Source organism: Lissotriton helveticus, chromosome 1_1 (genome assembly GCF_964261635.1).
Source record: "Lissotriton helveticus chromosome 1_1, aLisHel1.1, whole genome shotgun sequence".
NCBI classification, from domain to species: Eukaryota; Metazoa; Chordata; class Amphibia; order Caudata; family Salamandridae; genus Lissotriton; species Lissotriton helveticus.
The window spans coordinates 1,624,223,817-1,624,244,871 of record NC_136057.1 but is presented as its reverse complement, the minus strand read 5'-3'; the positions used below and the strand labels follow the sequence as shown (position 1 = coordinate 1,624,244,871).

The following is a 21,055-nucleotide window of genomic DNA, read 5'->3' as shown; positions in this document are numbered from 1 at the left end:
GTTGTACATTTATGTGTGTGCTACTAATATGTTCTCTTTCTGTGTTGCCTTTAAGTGTTTTCTTAAGTATACTTGCATATGTGTTAGTAATAGTAGTGTCTTGTGGTATATTAGTATATTGTGTTGCAGTTATGTTTTGGCTGTTTGTTTTATGTATATCTCTAGGAGTTGTTGTTGGAGTTAAAAGTGTACTTGAATATGTAGAAGTACTAGGAGTATTATGTAAAGATAGTAATGGCTGTTCTGTATAACTAAATTGCTTACATTTAGATCGGTAAATGCTTTGTTTTGCAGTTTCTATCCGCGTTTGAAATGCCTGTGTGAAAAAATGCGGACTTACTTTAGTAGAATACACATAAAGTTTTTTCGGTGCTACAGCATTCTGATTTTGTTCATTAATTACCATTGCTTTTTGAAGTGACTCTTTTTTTATCGTACTAAGCTGTATTGGAGTTAATTCATAGAGTACGGAATTTATATTTGGTTTCTTAAGATAGTGTGCCAGATTTGTGATGTACTCGAAAAGTTTTTCAAATGTGAACTGTATAGTAATACATGTTCCATCTGGGTGAGGCATTCCAGTGCTATCACGACTATGTGAGTCAAAAACAAAGAATGAATTATTTGTTTTAAAAATGGATATTACATACATTTCCATGCAAATTAAAACACCTGAGTTTAAATCAAGTGCATGTTTTAATATTGTTTGCAAATTTGGCAAAGAAGGGTCAAATTGGTGTAATATGTCTCCATAAGAAGGTTCTTTAAGCTTAAGTGAATAGATAGTCTTATTGTGTTCTATAAAGTTTGGTAACTCATCAGGATGCATAAGTTTTTGTTTATGAATTGAATGCATATCTGTATATAAAGCATCACCTAATTCCATAATGTAATGCAAGTCTTCTTTCGTCCATGTATTGGCATGTTTGGAATAGTTATGTAAAATTGCCAATGTACTATTTGGTAAGCACTGATACCCTCTTGAATTAGCTGAAAATTTGTAATGGCCTTGATGATAATCTGCGTGTAGTATGTGCAGCATCTTTCACTAATTGTAATAGCAATTCCTTATTGGATTACTTTTGTTATTGATTTAATTTTTGTTTTACCTATGTGTGTATGTATGTGTATATATATATATATATATATATATATATATATATATATATATATATATTTTATTTGAAGGAAGTAATTATTTACTTTTATGTGAAGGTAGTACCTATTTGTCTTTATGTGACAGTAGCAAATATTAAGGTACTTTATTTGCAAAAATGCTTTATAAATATCTATCTATATATATCTATATATATATATATATATCTATATATCTATATATATAGATATATATATATATATATATATATATATATATATATAGCTATATATATATATAGATAGATATATTGAGGAGTTCTATTTGTTCTGATATATATATATATACCCTTCGGATATTGTGATTATGTTTTACTATTTAGGCTGTTAATAAAATAAAGGTACTTTGTCCTAGCGAGTGTTGGATAAAGAATTAGCAATGCTTAATAATGAAACAATTGTCAATGTTGGTGTGTATATATAGAGATATATATATATATATATATATATATATATATATATATAAAGTGTTGATATAGTTCTTTTTCTAACTATTTCTGTACTTACAGGTGGATATATACAAAAAATAGATACTTCTACCTTGGTGATGTTTTCACTGATGATGTTCTGACAAACAATGTTTCCAGTCTGATTTCCAATATATGAGTGGCAACCTAGTAAAGATTGAAAAGAAGCCTTATAAATGTGTTCACATAATGTTTTAAAAAAAATCATTTATGCTCTTACAAAAGTGTCTGTATGTTCTTAAATAACTTTCTATCTAAAAGTATTTAGCAAAGTATTTTAATTAATGCATTTGTAGTAATGAAACCTGTTTTTGAGTAAGTTTTAAAGAATAATGTAGCATATATTGTATGTTAAGTGTGTATGATACATTGTGTGTAGAGAGTGTGTGTGTGTAAAGAGTGCATGTGTAGAGTGCAAGAAGGTGAGAGAGGGCAAGATAGAAAGTGAAGATAAATGAGAGAGGGCAAGAGGGAGAGACACGGAGATTGAGAGCAAGAGAATAAGTGATAGAGATGGAATTTAAGAGAGATGGTGGAGGAAGGGAGAAGGAAAGAATGAGAGAGAGGACAGGAGGGAGAGTGAGGGCAGGATGTGGGGGGTGGGTGTGTAGGAGTAGGAGAGAAGTCAAAAAGGAAGGGGGAGGGATGTAGATTGAGGAAAGAAGGGAAGGCCAAAGAGAGTATGGTCAGGAAGGAGGGGGAGGGCAGGAGACAGCGGCAGAAGAGAGAGGAAGAGCAAGAAAGGACGAGAGAGGGTAGATGATGAGTGCAGAAGAAAGAGGGGGCAAGAAAGAGAGGTAGGGCATAAGTAAGAGAGCAGAACAGAGTGGGAGAGAGGGCGGCAGGTAAGAGAGGGAGGGCGGAAAGGAGAAGGAGGACTAGAGGAGGAGAGAGAGATGGAGGACAAGAAGATGAAAGAGAGATGGAAAGGGAGGGCAGTAGAGACTAAAAAGGCAGAAGAGAGAGATAACAGAAGAGAGAAGGTCAGAGGTAATAGAGTGAGAGAAGGCAGAAGAGATAGGGAGGGCAGGAAAGAATAGAGCAGGAAGGAGGGCAGAAGCGAGAGAGTGTTGAAAGAAAAAATACGGAGTGCGGGATAGAAAGTGAGTAGAAAATGTGGATGTAGATGGAGAGTGAAAGGCAGGAGTGTGAGAGATGTAGAGGGAGGGCGAAAGGAAGTGACATTGAAACAAAGGAGAGAGAAAAAAGATCTTGGACAATAAAGTCAAAGAGAGCAGAAGAGAGGTTGAAAGGGAGAGAGGGGAAAAGGAGTGAGTGAGAAGGAAGGATGTAGGACAAGAAAGAGAGAGGGTAGAAGGGAGAGAGGGGGCAGATATTAGTGTATTAATGTAGACAGAAAGAGTAAAAAAATGCGTGAAAAATTTTACAGTGCCTCAGGAAAGCAACTCCATTGGAGTTTGCAGATTTTTTCTCATCACATAAGGAACACCATTGGAGTTTGCAGATTTGTTGTCACCTGCACTCACTTTCTCATCATAAGCACTGGTCAACTTATAGCCTCTACACATGCCCTTTCAAACATGCACTATTTGCACTTGATCTCTCTGTACTTGCCCTGTCCAAAAAACACCCTCTCTGCACACGCCCTCTTTACTCATGCCTTCTCTTCACTTTTCCTCTCTACACATGGACCTGTGCAGAGAGATCATATGGAGAGAGGCATGTGCAGAGAGGCCGTGTGTAGAGAGGCTGTGTGCAGTGATAGCGCATGTTGAGAGGGCATATGCAAAGAGGAGAGGACAGGATACAGAGGTAGTGTAGGAATGAGAAAGTGCAAGAAGTAGTGGGAGGGCATGAAGGAGTGAGGGCATGAGGGAAGGTAGGAGGGTGTGAGAAAGGCAGAAAGGAGAGGGCGGCTGTTAAGAGGGAGTGCGGGAAGGAGGACTAGAGGAGGAGAAAGAGATGGAAGACAAGAAGGTGAAAGCAGAAGAGAGGTGGAAAGGGAGGGCAGTAGAGACTAAGAAGGCAGAAGAGAGGGATAACCGAAGAGAGAGCAAGAAGGAGGGCAGATGTAATAGTGAGAAAAGGCAAAAGGGATAGAGAGGCCAGGAAAGAATAGAGCAGGAAGGAAGACAGGAGCGAGAGAGTGTGGAAAGAAAACATAAGGAGTGCAGGATAAAGAGTGAGGAACAAAATGGGGTTGGAGAGTGTAAGGCAGGGGTGTGAGAGATGTAGAGAGAGGACAAAAGGAAGAGGGATTGAAACAAAGGAGAGAAAAAAGAGAGATTGAGGATAATAATGGAAAAGAGAGGTGGAAAGGGAGACAGAGTGGGAGAGGGGGAGGGAGTGAGAAGGAGGGATGTAGGGCAAGAAAGAGGATAGAAGGGAGAGAGACAAAGGTATTAGTATCGTAATGTAGACTGAAAAAAGGAAAGCAAAGTTGTGTACAAGTTGACAGTGCCTCACGTAAGCAACACCATTGCAGTTTGCAGATTTTTCACCTGCACTCACTTTCTTATTATTAACACTTGGCAACGTATAGCCTCTATACATGCAGTATTTGCACTTAATCTCTTTGAACTTGCTTTCTCTGCAAAACACTGTCTCTGCACACACCCTCTTTACTCATGCATTCTCTTCACTTGCCCTTTACACATGGACCTGTGCAGAAGCAATCAGGTAAGGAGCATTTTGCTTACAAATGTGCTTTCACTTTGTAAGTTTACCTGTCGGGCATGAGGGAAGATAGGAAAGTGTGAGAATGGCAGAAAGGAGAGGGCGGCATGTAAGAGAGGGAGTGCGGAAAGGAGAAGGAGGGCTAGAGGCGGAGAGAGAGAGATGGAGGACAAGAAGGTGAAAGAGAAGGAAAGGGCGGGCAGTAGAGACTAAAAAGGCAGAAGAGAGAGATAACAGAAGAGAGAAGGTCAGAGGTAATAGAGTGAGAGAAGGCAGAAGAGATAGGGAGGGCAGGAAAGAATAGAGCAGGAAGGAGGGCAGAAGCGAGAGAGTGTTGAAAGAAAAGATAAGGAGTGCGGGATAGAAAGTGAGTAGAAAATGTGGATGTAGATGGAGAGTGAAAGGCAGGAGTGTGAGAGATGTAGAGGGAGGGCGAAAGGAAGTGAGATTGAAACAAAGGAGAGAGAGAAAAGAGATTGAGGACAATAAAGTCAAAGAGAGCAGAAGAGAGGTTGAAAGGGAGAGAGTGGAAGAGAGGGGAAAAGGAGTGAGTGAGAAGGAAGGATGTAGGACAAGAAAGAGAGAGTGTAGAAGGGAGAGAGGGGGCAGGTATTAGTGTAGTAATGTAGACAGAAAGAGGAAAAAAATGTGTGAAAAAGTTGACAGTGCCTCAGGAAAGCAACACCATTGGAGTTTGCAGATTTGTTCTCATCACATAAGGAACACCATTGGAGTTTGCACATTTGTTGTCACCTGCACTCACTTTCTCATCATAAGCACTGGTCAATTTATAGCCTCTACACATGCCCTTTCAAACATGCACTATTTGCACTTGATCTCTCTGTACTTGCCCTGCCCGGAAAACACCCTCTCTGCACACGCCCTCTTTACTCATGCCTTCTCTTCACTTTTCCTCTCTACACATGGACCTGTGCAGAGAGATCATATGGAGAGAGGCATGTGCAGAGAGGCCGTGTGTAGAGAGGCTGTGTGCAGTGATAGCGCATGTTGAGAGGGCATATGCAAAGAGGAGAGGACAGGATACAGAGGTAGTGTAGGAATGAGAAAGTGCAAGAAGTAGTGGGAGGGCATGAAGGAGTGTGAGGGCATGAGGGAAGGTAGGAGGGTGTGAGAAAGGCAGAAAGGAGAGGGCGGCTGTTAAGAGGGAGTGCGGGAAGGAGGACTAGAGGAGGAGAAAGAGATGGAAGACAAGAAGGTGAAAGCAGAAGAGAGGTGGAAAGGGAGGGCAGTAGAGACTAAGAAGGCAGAAGAGAGGGATAACCGAAGAGAGAGCAAGAAGGAGGGCAGATGTAATAGAGAAAAGGCAAAAGGGATAGAGAGGCCAGGAAAGAATAGAGCAGGAAGGAAGACAGGAGCGAGAGAGTGTGGAAAGAAAACATAAGGAGTGCAGGATAAAGAGTGAGGAAAAAAATGGGGTTGGAGAGTGTAAGGCAGGGGTGTGAGAGATGTAGAGAGAGGACAAAAGGAAGAGGGATTGAAACAAAGGAGAGAAAAAAGAGAGATTGAGGATAATAATGGAAAAGAGAGGTGGAAAGGGAGACAGAGTGGGAGAGGGGAGGGAGTGAGAAGGAGGGATGTAGGGCAAGAAAGAGGATAGAAGGGAGAGAGACAAAGGTATTAGTATCGTAATGTAGACAGAAAAAAGGAAAGAAAAGTTGTGTACAAGTTGACAGTGCCTCACGTAAGCAACACCATTGCAGTTTGCAGATTTTTCACCTGCACTCACTTTCTTATTATTAACACTTGGCAACGTATAGCCTCTATACATGCAGTATTTGCACTTAATCTCTTTGAACTTGCTTTCTCTGCAAAACACTTTCTCTGCACACACCCTCTTTACTCATGCATTCTCTTCACTTGCCCTTTACACATGGACCTGTGCAGAAGCAATCAGGTAAGGAGCATTTTGTTTACAAATGTGCTTTCACTTTGTAAGTTTACCTGTCGGGCATGAGGGAAGATAGGAAAGTGTGAGAATGGCAGAAAGGAGAGGGCGGCATGTAAGAGAGGGAGTGCGGAAAGGAGAAGGAGGGCTAGAGGAGGAGAGAGAGAGATGGAGGACAAGAAGGTGAAAGAGAAGGAAAGGGCGGGCAGTAGAGACTAAAAAGGCAGAAGAGAGAGATAACAGAAGAGAGAAGGTCAGAGGTAATAGAGTGAGAGAAGGCAGAAGAGATAGGGAGGGCAGGAAAGAATAGAGCAGGAAGGAGGGCAGAAGCGAGAGAGTGTTGAAAGAAAAGATAAGGAGTGCGGGATAGAAAGTGAGTAGAAAATGTGGATGTAGATGGAGAGTGAAAGGCAGGAGTGTGAGAGATGTAGAGGGAGGGCGAAAGGAAGTGACATTGAAACAAAGGAGAGAGAGAAAAGAGATTGAGGACAATAAAGTCAAAGAGAGCAGAAGAGAGGTTGAAAGGGAGAGAGGGGAAAAGGAGTGAGTGAGAAGGAAGGATGTAGGACAAGAAAGAGAGAGTGTAGAAGGGAGAGAGGGGGCAGGTATTAGTGTAGTAATGTAGACAGAAAGAGGAAAAAAATGTGTGAAAAAGTTGACAGTGCCTCAGGAAAGCAACACCATTGGAGTTTGCAGATTTGTTCTCATCACATAAGGAACACCATTGGAGTTTGCAGATTTGTTGTCACCTGCACTCACTTTCTCATCATAAGCACTGGTCAACTTATAGCCTCTACACATGCCCTTTCAAACATGCACTATTTGCACTTGATCTCTCTGTACTTGCCCTGCCCGGAAAACACCCTCTCTGCACACGCCCTCTTTACTCATGCCTTCTCTTCACTTTTCCTCTCTACACATGGACCTGTGCAGAGAGATCATATGGAGAGAGGCATGTGCAGAGAGGCCGTGTGTAGAGAGGCTGTGTGCAGTGATAGCGCATGTTGAGAGGGCATATGCAAAGAGGAGAGGACAGGATACAGAGGTAGTGTAGGAATGAGAAAGTGCAAGAAGTAGTGGGAGGGCATGAAGGAGTGAGGGCATGAGGGAAGGTAGGAGGGTGTGAGAAAGGCAGAAAGGAGAGGGCGGCTGTTAAGAGGGAGTGCGGGAAGGAGGACTAGAGGAGGAGAAAGAGATGGAAGACAAGAAGGTGAAAGCAGAAGAGAGGTGGAAAGGGAGGGCAGTAGAGACTAAGAAGGAAGAAGAGAGGGATAACCGAAGAGAGAGCAAGAAGGAGGGCAGATGTAATAGAGTGAGAAAAGGCAAAAGGGATAGAGAGGCCAGGAAAGAATAGAGCAGGAAGGAAGACAGGAGCGAGAGAGTGTGGAAAGAAAACATAAGGAGTGCAGGATAAAGAGTGAGGAAAAAAATGGGGTTGGAGAGTGTAAGGCAGGGGTGTGAGAGATGTAGAGAGAGGACAAAAGGAAGAGGGATTGAAACAAAGGAGAGAAAAAAGAGAGATTGAGGATAATAATGGAAAAGAGAGGTGGAAAGGGAGACAGAGTGGGAGAGGGGAGGGAGTGAGAAGGAGGGATGTAGGGCAAGAAAGAGGATAGAAGGGAGAGAGACAAAGGTATTAGTATCGTAATGTAGACTGAAAAAAGGAAAGCAAAGTTGTGTACAAGTTGACAGTGCCTCACGTAAGCAACACCATTGCAGTTTGCAGATTTTTCACCTGCACTCACTTTCTTATTAACACTTGTCAACGTATAGCCTCTATACATGGCCTCTTAAACATGCAGTATTTGCACTTGATCTCTTTGTACTTGCTTTCTCTGCAAAACACTTTCTCTGCAAAACAGCATCTCTGCACACACCCTCTTTACTCATGCATTCATTCTCTTCACTTGCCCTTTACACATGGGCCTGTGCAGAAGCAATCAGGTAAGCAGCATTTAATTTTTATTAGAAATGCTTTCACTTTGTAAGTTTACCTGTCGGGCGGACTGTTATGTTATTTTTGTGGGGGGGGGGGGGGTACATTTCTTTGAATCTGTATTTTAAATTGCTTTTTTGACGAAAGCGCTATTGATGTTATGTTCTGGGTGGGGCGCGTTCTCCGGTAAGCTGTTCCACGACGCGATCAGGTAAGGAGCATTTTTTTTGTAAATGTGTTTTCACTTTGTAAGTTTACGTATTTTCCAGTTTTAGCTCTTAATGTATTTTTTCTGTTTACTCCGTAGGAAATCCTTTGTTGACAATAAGGACTTCGGGAACGTCCCCCGGCTCTCATTGGCTAGCTCCATAAATGGAGGCTAGCCATTGAGTGCCGGATCTGTCCATCAAGGCCGGACCAGATTCGGGGGCGTTCCGGAGATTTTTTCCCTGGGCGGAGTTACGTTTTTTCCCGTTCCCTCCCCTTTCACTGAAAGTGATTTCAGATGCGCTGTCCATTCCCGCCCCCTCCGTGTGCCTTTCCGCCCCCCCCTCGCTGTCCTGTGCACGTTTCCCGCCGTCCGTGTCCTCTCCCGCCCCCTCCCGCAGATGTAATAGAGTAAGAAAAGGCAAAAGGTATAGAGAGGCCAGGAAAGAATAGAGCAGGAAGAAAGACAGGAGCGAGAGAGTGTGGAAAGAAAACATAAGGAGTGCAGGATAAAGAGTGAGGAAAAAAATGGGGATGGAGAGTGTAAGGCAGGGGTGTGAGAGATGTAGAGAGAGGACAAAAGGAAGAGGGATTGAAACAAAGGAGAGAGAAAAAAGAGATTGAGGATAATAATGGAAAAAAGAGGTGGAAAGGGAGACAGAGTGGGAGAGGGGGGAAAGGGAGTGAGTGAGAAGGAAGGATGTAGGACAAGAAAGAGAGAGGGTAGAAGGGAGCAGGTATTAGTGTAGTATTGTAGACAGAAAGAGGAAAAAAAAGTGTGAAAAAGTTGACAGTGCCTCAGGAAAGCAACACCATTGGAGTTTGCAGATTTGTTCTCATCACATAAGGAACACCATTGGAGTTTGCACATTTGTTGTTACCTGCACTCACTTTCTCATCATAAGCACTAGTCAACTTATAGCCTCTACACATGCCCTTTCAAACATGCACTATTTGCACGTGATCTCTGTACTTGGCCTGTCCGGAAAACACCCTCTCTGCACACGCCCTCTTTACTCATGCCTTCTCTTCACTTGCCCTCTCTACACATGGACCTGTGCAGAGAGATCATATGGAGAGAGGCATGTGCAGAGAGGCCGTGTGTAGAGAGGCTGTGTGCAGTGATAGCGCATGTTGAGAGGGCATATGCAAAGAGGAGAGGACAGGATACAGAGGTAGTGTAGGAATGCGAAAGTGCAAGAAGTAGTGGGAGGGCAGAAAAAAATGGAAGAAGAAGAGAGGGCAGAAAGAAAAGGGAAGGCATGAAAGAGGACAGGAGTAAGAAAGAAGATCAAAAGGAAGCGAGTGCAGAATAGAGAGGGAGGGCAGGAAGGAATAGAGGCAGAAGAGAGTGTAAGGGCATAAAGGAGTGTGAGGGCATGAGGGAAGGTAGGAGGGTGTGAGAAAGGCAGAAAGGAGAGGGTGGCTGTTAAGAGGGAGTGCGGGAAGGAGGACTAGAGGAGAAAGAGATGGAAGACAAGAAGGTGAAAGCAGAAGAGAGGTGGAAAGGGAGGGCAGTAGAGACTAAGAAGGCAGAAGAGAGGGATAACCGAAGAGAGAGCAAGAAGGAGGGCAGATGTAATAGAGAGGCCAGGAAAGAATAGAGCAGGAAGGAAGACAGGAGCGAGAGAGTGTGGAAAGAAAACATAAGGAGTGCAGGATAAAGAGTGAGGAAAAAAATGGGGATGGAGAGTGTAAGGCAGGGGTGTGAGAGATGTAGAGAGGACAAAAGGAAGAGGGATTGAAACAAAGGAGAGAAAAAAGAGAGATTGAGGATAATAATGGAAAAGAGAGGTGGAAAGGGAGACAGTGGGAGAGGGGGAGGGAGTGAGAAGGAGGGATGTAGGGCAAGAAAGAGGATAGAAGGGAGAGAGACAAAGGTATTAGTATCGTAATGTAGACAGAAAAAAGGAAATAAAAGTTGTGTACAAGTTGACAGTGCCTCATGTAAGCAACACCATTGCAGTTAGCAGATTTTTCACCTGCACTCACTTTCTTATTATTAACACTTGGCAACGTATAGCCTCTATACATGCAGTATTTGCACTTAATCTCTTTGAACTTGCTTTCTCTGCAAAACACTTTCTCTGCACACACCCTCTTTACTCATGCATTCTCTTCACTTGCCCTTTACACATGGACCTGTGCAGAAGCAATCAGGTAAGGAGCATTTTGTTTACAAATGTGCTTTCACTTTGTAAGTTTACCTGTCGGGCATGAGGGAAAATAGGAAAGTGTGAGAATGGCAGAAAGGAGAGTGCAGCAGGTAAGAGAGGGAGGGCGGAAAGGGGAAGGAGGGCTAGAGGAGGAGGGAGATGGAGGACAAGAAGGTGAAAGAGATGGAAAGGGAGGGCAGTAGAGACTAAAAAGGCAGAAGAGAGATAACAGAAGAGAGAAGGGCAGAGGTAATAGAGTGAGAGAAGGCAGAAGAGATAGAGAGGGCAGGAAAGAATAGAGCAGGAAGGAGGGCAGAAGCGTGAGAGTGTGAAAAGAAAAGATAAGGAGTGCGGGATAGAAAGTGAGTAGAAAATGTGGATGTAGATGGAGTGAAAGGCAGGAGTGTGAGAGATGTAGAGGGAGGGCGAAAGGAAGAGACATTGAAACCAAGGAGAGAGAAATAAGAGATTGAGGAAGAGGTCAAAATGAAGAGAGTGCAGGATAGCAGGAGTGTGAGAGATGTAGAGGAAGGGCAAAAGGAAGAGAGATTGAAACAGTAAGAAGAGATAACAAGAGAGAGATGGAGGATAAGAAGGTGAAAGATCATAAGAGAGGTGGAAAGGGAGGGCGGAAGAAGAGATATAGATGGCAGAAGAGAGAGCAAGAGGGAGGGCAGAGGAAATAGTGCGAGACAAGGCCTAAGGGATAAGAAGAACAAAAAAGAAGGAGCAGTAAAGCGGGCAGGAGCAAGAGAGAGTGAAAAAATAGGTAAGCAGTGCAGGATAGAGAGTGATGAGAATATGGGGGGTAGATGGAGAGTGAAGGCAAGAAAGAGAAGAAAGTAGAAAGGCTAAAGGAGAGCCTGAGAGAGAGTGAAGATAGGAGAGACAGAGGAATGAGGTAGAAAGAGTGTAGGATGGAAGTGAGTAGAAAATATGGAGGTAGGTGTAGAGTGAAGCCAAGAGTGAGAGAAATATAAAGGGAGGTCAAAAGGAAGAGAGATTGAAAGGGAGGGGATATGAAGAAAGGAGTGCAGGAAGGAGGCCAAGAGCGTGAAAAGAAAAGAAAGAGTGAAGGATAGAAAGTGAGGAGAAAAAGGGGAGGTAGATGTAGAGGGAAGCTAGGAGTGTGAGAGATATAGAAGGAGGTCAAAAGGAAGAGAGATTGAAAGGTAGGGCAAAAAGAAAACAGATTGAAACAGAAAGTAGAGAACAAGAGAGATGGAGGAAAAAAACAGAAGAGAGCTGGAAAGGGAGGGCAGGAGGGAGTAAGAAGGCAGAAGGGAGGGCAGGAGGGAGTAAGAAGGCAGAAGAGAGGGATGGCAGAAGAGAGAAAGAAGGAGGGCAGAAGGAATAGAGTGAAAGAAAGCAGAAGGGATAGGGACGACAGGAAAAAAGGAGAGCAGGCAGGAGCAAGAGTGTGAAAAGGAAAGATAGAGTGCAGGATAGAGAGTGAAGATAAAATGTGGAGGTAGATGGAGAGTGAAGGCAAGAGTGTGAGAAATGTAGAACAAAGTGTTTGTTACATGTTTTCCTTACCTTTAGGCTGGTTAATCTCTCCTTCTAAATGCGACCTTACTAGTGCAGACCTCCCTCAGAAATGTAGAACAAAGTGTTTGTTACATGTTTTCCTTACCTTTAGGCTGGTTAATCTCTCCTTCTAAATGCGACCTTACTAGTGCAGACCTCCCTCACAAACAATACTTGAAGTTAGCATCACGAGTGAAAGTTTTTGTGCAATTATGCAGTAAAGAATGCCTAGGACAGACAGCAAGTAATACAAAGAAGAATGCGTAAAGTAAACAAACATTTGTTATTATAAACGTACCGTGTTCACTGAACAAAGTTTTAAGATGTGTAGGTGATGGTGCAGCTGTCTCAAATGGTTTAACGTTTTTTTGCTCCTGTGTAAATAAATGATAGTGTTAGTAAAAGATAACAAGCGCAAGCAAAACAACATCATATTAAGCCAATGGCCTGTAAAGAAAAGCAGATCAAAGAGAAGTGAAAGGAGAAGTCGAGATAAATGGATAGAACTCTGTGCACATAAGTAGCGCATAGAGTTTACTTGTGAGGAACGTCCAAGTTTGTATTATATCACATGAAATTAATAGTTAATATGAGTTACTGAAAGTGTGCGGGAGCCACATTCCTGTGCTACTCTTAGATTTTACTAGATGTCACTGTGCGAATTCCCTGCTTCACGTTAGTTAGTATGTGTGTGTGTATAGATATCGAAAAGTGCACATGCATGTAAATGGTGAAGGTAAAACACGTAAAGGTCAAAACAAATGGCTTACATTTTGCGCGCAATGTATCTAAATTTGTAGTGACGTGCGTGTAATGTTGAAGACTCTCTAAAGCTTACATGCAATAAATTGGTACTATATAACTAGACGTAAGTAGAGCTAGTAAAAACAAATTAATTTTGAGTCAAGTCTGAGCTCAGAAACAACATAAACACAACGGCCTGTAAATCAAACATGAGCAAACAAAGTAAAACAAATGCGACAGAAATGCATATAACTTTGTTCACGTTAGTAGCGCTGCTAAAAATAAAATACAATATATTAACGCAATGGTCTATAAAAGCAACATGTAAAAAGAGACGGTAAAACAAAAGCAGACATAAATGCATAGAACTTTGTGCTCGCAAGTAACGTTCCAAAAAATACATAATTCTTAGTGAAGCCTACGCTAAGAAACAACACATTATCAAATAATTCTTAGTGAAGTGTACGCTAAGAAACAACATATTATATCACATGCAACTAATAGTTACTATGAGATCGTGAAAGTGTGCGGGAGCCACATTCCTGTGCTACTCTTAGATTTTACAAGATGTCACTGTGTTAATTCCCTGCTTCATGTTAGTATGTGTGTGTGTAAAGATATCGAAAAGTGCACATGCATGTAAATGTTGAAGGTAAAACACGCAAAGTTCAAAACAAATGTATAACTACATTTTGCGCGCAATGTATCTAATTTTGTAGTGACGTGCGTGTAATGTTGAAGCCTCTCTAAAGCTTACATGCAATAAATTGGTACTATATCACTACACGTAAGTAGCGCTAGTAAAAACAAATTAATTTTGAGTCAAGTCTGAGCTCAGAAACAACATAAACACAACGGCCTGTAAATCAAACATGAGCAAACAAAGTAAAACAAATGCGACAGAAATGCATATAACTTTGTTCACGTTAGTAGCGCTGCTAAAAATAAAATACAATATATTAACACAATGGTCTATAAGAGCAACATGTGCAAAGAGACGGTAAAACAAAAGCGGACCTAAATGCATCGAACTTTGTGCTCGTAAGTAACGTTGCAAAAAATAAATAATTCTTAGTGAAGTCTACGCTAAGAAACAACACATTATCAAATAATTCTTAGTGAAGTATACGCTAAGAAACAACATCTTAACACAATGATCTGTAAATGAAACATAAGCAAAGCGAAGGAAAAGCAAAAGTGGACATAAATGCCTAGAACTTTGTGCACGTAAGTAGCCCTGCTAAAAATAATTAATTCTCAGTGAAGTCTGCGCTACGAAAAAATATATTAACACAATGGTCTGGAAAAGCAACATGTGCAAAGAGACGGTAAAACAAAAGCGGACATAAATGCCTAGAACTTTGTGCACATAAGTAGCCCTGCTAAAAATAATAAATTCTCAGTGAAGTCTGCGCTACGAAAAAATATATTAACACAATGGTCTGTAAAAGCAAAATGTGCAAAGAGACGGTAAAACAAAAGCGGACATAAATGCATAGAACTTTGTGCTCGTAAGTAACGTTTCTAAAAATTAATTAATTTTTAGTTTTGTGTACGCTAAGAAACAACATATTATGAAATAATTCGTAGTGAAGTGTACGCAAAGAACCAACATATTAACACAATGGTATTGAAAGGGCAAAGAGAAGGGTAAAACAAAAGCCGAAAATAATACAAACACGCTATTGCAAGAGGCGTTGTTTTTAAAGGAAGACTAAGTTACTTACTGTTTTCCCAGAAAAGCTTTAGTCCGCTGGCTCGAAGTATACCTGCTGGGCTCGCTCCAAGAAATGAATCCGACGGTTGCCTTACTCCTTTAAATACTGTAAAAAGAAAAACTAACAGTTACTTAATTAAATAACAAAAGCGGTCAACTCTTTGTACTAAAGAACAGCATGTAGGTGTGATGTTGCGGAGGATGTTGCTGTCTCGCCGTATGTAAATTGCAGATAGGAGGCTGCCTGTAAGAATGAAAGGACTGTGGATGTTGTAGCTTGTTCGAATAGTTAGCAGCGATGTGCGACATCAGCCTATCTTGAATAACAAAGCATGGTGTCCGACAATTTGGAGCCATGTCCCTTATGGTCTGCAAAAAAAGGAAAAAAAAAAAAGAACATGCTGCTGAGTGGAATTGTAGAAATGTACAACAAAAACACGAGTTTACAGAATGTAACATTTTTGCTACACAGAAAGTACACAACATGCGCAATTTGTATTAAGTAAACCTAAAAGTACACTAAAGTATGAAATCGACCAAAATTGTTTACCCGACTTTACACAGCATCCATAGTTACCATGAGACACGATCCTGAAAAGGAGGTGCATCTTCATCCCTACAGTTTTTTAAACAAAAAAAGAATACAAAATGCCTTACCTGAGGACACTTGCACCACGGGCAAAGCGCCAAAAAGAAACATTAGCTCCCATGAATTCAAAGAAATGTAACCCCCCCACAAAAATAACATAACAGTCCGCCCGACAGGTAATCTTACAAACTAAAAGCACATTTGTAAACAAAATGAAATGCTGCTTACCTGATCGCGTCGTGGAACAGCTTACCGGAGAAGCGCGCCCCACCCAGAACGTAACATCAAAAGCACTTTCGTCAAAAAAGCAATTTAAAAAACCGATTCAAATAAATGTACCCCCCCCCCCACAAAAATAACATAACAGCTCGCCCGACAGGTAAACTTACAAAGTGAAAGCACATTTCTAATAAAAATGCTCCTTACCTGATAACAGCTCACATGACACCGCCGAACATACAAAGGAAACAGAAAAAATACATTAAGAGCTAAAACGGGAAAATACGTAAACTTACAAAGTGAAAAGACATTTACAACTAAAATGCTGCTTACGTGATCGCGTCGTGGAACAGCTTACCGGAGAAGCGCGCCACACCCAGAACATAACATCAAGAGCACTTTCGTCAAAAAAGCAATTTAAAATACAGATTCAAAGAAATGTACCCCCCCCCACAAAACTAACATAACAGTCCGCCCGACAGGTAAACTTACAAACTAAAAGCACATTTGTAAACAAAATGAAATGCTGCTTACCTGATCGCGTCGTGGAACAGCTTACCGGAGAACGCGCCCCACCCAGAACATATCAATAGCGCTTTCGTCAAAAAAGCAATTTAAAATACAGATTCAAAGAAATGTACCCCCCCCCCCACAAAAATAACATAACAGTCCGCCCGACAGGTAAACTTACAAAGTGAAAGCATTTCTAATAAAAATTAAATGCTGCTTACCTGATCGCGTCGTGGAACAGCTTACCAGAGAACGCGCCCCACCCAGAACATAACAACAATAGCGCTTTCGTCAAAAAAGCAATTTAAAATACAGATTCAAAGAAATGTACCCACCCCCCCCACAAAAATAACATAACAGTCCGCCCGACAGGTAAACTTACAAAGAGAGAGCATTTCTAATAAAAATTAAATGCTGCTTACCTGATCACGTCGTGGAACAGCTTACCGGAGAAGCGCGCCACACCCAGAACATAACATCAATAGCGCTTTCGTCAAAAAAGCAATTTAAAATACAGATTCAAAGAAATGTACCCACCCCCCCCACAAAAATAACATAACAGTCCGCCCGACAGGTAAACTTACAAAGAGAGAGCATTTCTAATAAAAATTAAATGCTGCTTACCTGATCACGTCGTGGAACAGCTTACCGGAGAACGCGCCCCACCCAGAACATAACAACAATAGCGCTTTCGTCAAAAAAGCAATTTAAAATACAGATTCAAAGAAATGTACCCCCCCCCCACAAAAATAACATAACAGTCCGCCCGACAGGTAAACTTACAAAGTGAAAGCATTTCTAATAAAAATTAAATGCTGCTTACCTGATCGCGTCGTGGAACAGCTTACCGGAGAAGCGCGCCACACCCAGAACATAACATCAATAGCGCTTTCGTCAAAAAAGCAATTTAAAATACAGATTCAAAGCAATGTACCCACCCCCCCCCCACAAAAATAACATAACAGTCCGCCCGACAGGTAAACTTACAAAGAGAGAGCATTTCTAATAAAAATTAAATGCTGCTTACCTGATCACGTCGTGGAACAGCTTACCGGAGAAGCGCACCCCACCTACAATGTAACAGCAATAGCGCTTTCGTCAAAAAAGCAATTTAAAATACAGATTCAAATAAATGTACCCCCCCCCACAAAAATAACATAACAGTCAGCCCGACAGGTAAACTTACAAAGTGAAAGCATTTCTAATAAAAATTAAATGCTGCTTACCTGATCACGTCGTGGAACAGCTTACCGGAGAACGCGCCCCACCCAGAACATAACATCAATAGCGCTTTCGTCAAAAAAGCAATGTAAAATACAGATTCAAAGAAATGTACCCACCCCCCCCACAAAACTAACATAACAGTCCGCCCGACAGGTAAACTTACAAAGAGAGAGCATTTCTAATAAAAATTAAATGCTGCTTACCTGATCACGTCGTGGAACAGCTTACCGGAGAAGCGCGCCACACCCAAAACATAACATCAATAGCGCTTTCGTCAAAAAAGCAATTTAAAATACAGATTCAAAGAAATGTACCCACCCCCCCCACAAAAATAACATAACAGTCCGCCCGACAGGTAAACTTACAAAGTGAAAGCATTTCTAATAAAAATTAAATGCTGCTTACCTGATCACGTCGTGGAACAGCTTACCGGAGAACGCGCCCCACCCAGAACATAACATCAATAGCGCTTTCGTCAAAAAAGCAATGTAAAATACAGATTCAAAGAAATGTACCCACCCCACCCCCCCACAAAACTAACATAACAGTCCGCCCGACAGGTAAACTTACAAAGAGAGAGCATTTCTAATAAAAATTAAATGCTGCTTACCTGATCACGTCGTGGAACAGCTTACCGGAGAAGCGCGCCACACCCAGAACATAACATCAATAGCGCTTTCGTCAAAAAAGCAATTTAAAATACAGATTCAAAGAAATGTACCCACCCCCCCCCACAAAAATAACATAACAGTCCGCCCGACAGGTAAACTTACAAAGAGAGAGCATTTCTAATAAAAATTAAATGCTGCTTACCTGATCACGTCGTGGAACAGCTTACCGAAGAAGCGCACCCCACCTACAACGTAACAGCAATAGCGCTTTCGTCAAAAAAGCAATTTAAAATACAGATTCAAATAAATGTACCCCCCCCCCACAAAAATAACATAACAGTCCGCCCGACAGGTAAACTTACAAAGTGAAAGCATTTCTAATAAAAATTAAATGCTGCTTACCTGATCACGTCGTGGAACAGCTTACCGGAGAACGCGCCCCACCCAGAACATAACAACAATAGCGCTTTCGTCAAAAAAGCAATTTAAAATACAGATTCAAAGAAATGTACCCACCCCCCCCACAAAAATAACATAACAGTCCGCCCAACAGGTAAACTTACAAAGAGAGAGCATTTCTAATAAAAATTAAATGCTGCTTACCTGATCACGTCGTGGAACAGCTTACCGGAGAACGCGCCCCACCCAGAACATAACATCAATAGCGCTTTCGTCAAAAAAGCAATGTAAAATACAGATTCAAAGAAATGTACCCACCCCCCCCCACAAAACTAACATAACAGTCCGCCCGACAGGTAAACTTACAAAGAGAGAGCATTTCTAATAAAAATTAAATGCTGCTTACCTGATCACGTCGTGGAACAGCTTACCGGAGAAGCGCGCCACACCCAGAACATAACAACAATAGCGCTTTCGTCAAAAAAGCAATTTAAAATACAGATTCAAAGAAATGTACCCACCCCCCCCACAAAAATAACATAACAGTCCGCCCGACAGGTAAACTTACAAAGAGAGAGCATTTCTAATAAAAATTAAATGCTGCTTACCTGATCACGTCGTGAAACAGCTTACCGGAGAACGCGCCCCACCCAGAACATAACAACAATAGCGCTTTCGTCAAAAAAGCAATGTAAAATACAGATTCAAAGAAATGTACCCACCCCCCCCCCACAAAAATAACATAACAGTCCGCCCGACAGGTAAACTTACAAAGTGAAAGCATTTCTAATAAAAATTAAATGCTGCTTACCTGATCACGTCGTGGAACAGCTTACAGGAGAACGCGCCCCACCCAGAACATAACATCAATAGCGCTTTCGTCAAAAAAGCAATGTAAAATACAGATTCAAAGAAATGTACCCACCCCCCCCCCCCACAAAACTAACATAACAGTCCGCCCGACAGGTAAACTTACAAAGAGAGAGCATTTCTAATAAAAATTAAATGCTGCTTACCTGATCACGTCGTGGAACAGCTTACCGGAGAAGCGCGCCACACCCAGAACATAACATCAATAGCGCTTTCGTCAAAAAAGCAATTTAAAATACAGATTCAAAGAAATGTACCCACCCCCCCCACAAAAATAACATAACAGTCCGCCCGACAGGTAAACTTACAAAGAGAGAGCATTTCTAATAAAAATTAAATGCTGCTTACCTGATCACGTCGTGGAACAGCTTACCGGAGAAGCGCACCCCACCTACAACGTAACAGCAATAGCGCTTTCGTCAAAAAAGCAATTTAAAATACAGATTCAAATAAATGTACCCCCCCCCCACAAAAATAACATAACAGTCCGCCCGACAGGTAAACTTACAAAGTGAAAGCATTTCTAATAAAAATTAAATGCTGCTTACCCACAAAAATAACATAACAGTCCGCCCGACAGGTAAACTTACAAAGTGAAAGCATTTCTAATAAAAATTAAATGCTGCTTACCTGATCACGTCGTGGAACAGCTTACCGGAGAACGCGCCCCACCCAGAACATAACAACAATAGCGCTTTCGTCAAAAAAGCAATTTAAAATACAGATTCAAAGAAATGTACCCACCCCCCCCACAAAAATAACATAACAGTCCGCCTGACAGGTAAACTTACAAAGAGAGAGCATTTCTAATAAAAATTAAATGCTGCTTACCTGATCACGTCGTGGAACAGCTTACCGGAGAACGCGCCCCACCCAGAACATAACATCAATAGCGCTTTCGTCAAAAAAGCAATGTAAAATACAGATTCAAAGAAATGTACCCACCCCCCCCCCACAAAACTAACATAACAGTCCGCCCGACAGGTAAACTTACAAAGAGAGAGCATTTCTAATAAAAATTAAATGCTGCTTACCTGATCACGTCGTGGAACAGCTTACCGGAGAAGCGCGCCACACCCAGAACATAACAACAATACCGCTTTCGTCAAAAAAGCAATTTAAAATACAGATTCAAAGAAATGTACCCACCCCCCCCACAAAAATAACATAACAGTCCGCCCGACAGGTAAACTTACAAAGAGAGAGCATTTCTAATAAAAATTAAATGCTGCTTACCTGATCACGTCGTGGAACAGCTTACCGGAGAACGCGCCCCACCCAGAACATAACAACAATAGCGCTTTCGTCAAAAAAGCAATGTAAAATACAGATTCAAAGAAATGTACCCACCCCCCCCACAAAAATAACATAACAGCCCGCCCGACAGGTAAACTTACAAAGAGAGAGCATTTCTAATAAAAATTAAATGCTGCTTACCTGATCGCGTCGTGGAACAGCTTACCGGAGAACGCGCCCCACCCAGAACATAACAACAATAGCGCTTTCGTCAAAAAAGCAATTTAAAATACAGATTCAAAGAAATGTACCCACCCCCCCACAAAAATAACATAACAGTCCGCCCGACAGGTAAACTTACAAAGAGAGAGCATTTCTAATAAAAATTAAATGCTGCTTACCTGATCACGTCGTGGAACAGCTTACCGGAGAAGCGCGCCACACCCAGAACATAACAACAATAGCGCTTTCGTCAAAAAAGCAATTTAAAATACAGATTCAAAGAAATGTACCCCCCACCCCCACAAAAATAACATAACAGCTCGCCCGACAGGTAAACTTACAAAGAGAGAGCATTTCTAATAAAAATTAAATGCTGCTTACCTGATCGCGTCGTGGAACAGCTTAGGCGGCAGGGGGGCGGGAGAGGACACGGACGGCGGGAGGGGGCGGGAGAGGACAAGGATGGCGGGAAACGTGCACAGGACAGCGAGGGGGGGCGGAAAGGCACAGGGAGGGGGCGGGACGGACGGCGGGAGGGGGCGGAAGAGGACACGGACGGCCGGAAACGTGCACAGGACAGCGAGGGGGGGCGGAAAGGCACAGGGAGGGGGCGGGAGAGGACACGGACGGCCGGAAACGTGCACAGGACAGCGAGGGGGCGGAAAGGCACAGGGAGGGGGCGGGACGGACGGCGGGAGGGGGCGGGAGAGGACAGCGCAT

General features: G+C 42.1%; 1 protein-coding gene across 1 annotated transcript in view; it reads right to left on the bottom strand.

Moving 5' to 3' along the window:
* The window catches only part of LOC144773775 (uncharacterized), a 30,651-nt gene extending 15,835 nt beyond the window's left edge, over nucleotides 1-14,816 (bottom strand). Inside the window, exons 1-3 of the mRNA XM_078658893.1 lie at nucleotides 14,466-14,816; nucleotides 12,293-12,368; nucleotides 1,696-1,769 (exon numbers count right to left, since the gene is read on the bottom strand). The gene's annotated coding sequence lies outside the window, so the exon portion shown is untranslated. The remainder of the gene's footprint in view (nucleotides 1-1,695; nucleotides 1,770-12,292; nucleotides 12,369-14,465) is intronic.
* Between the last annotated feature and the right edge of the window lie 6,239 nt (nucleotides 14,817-21,055).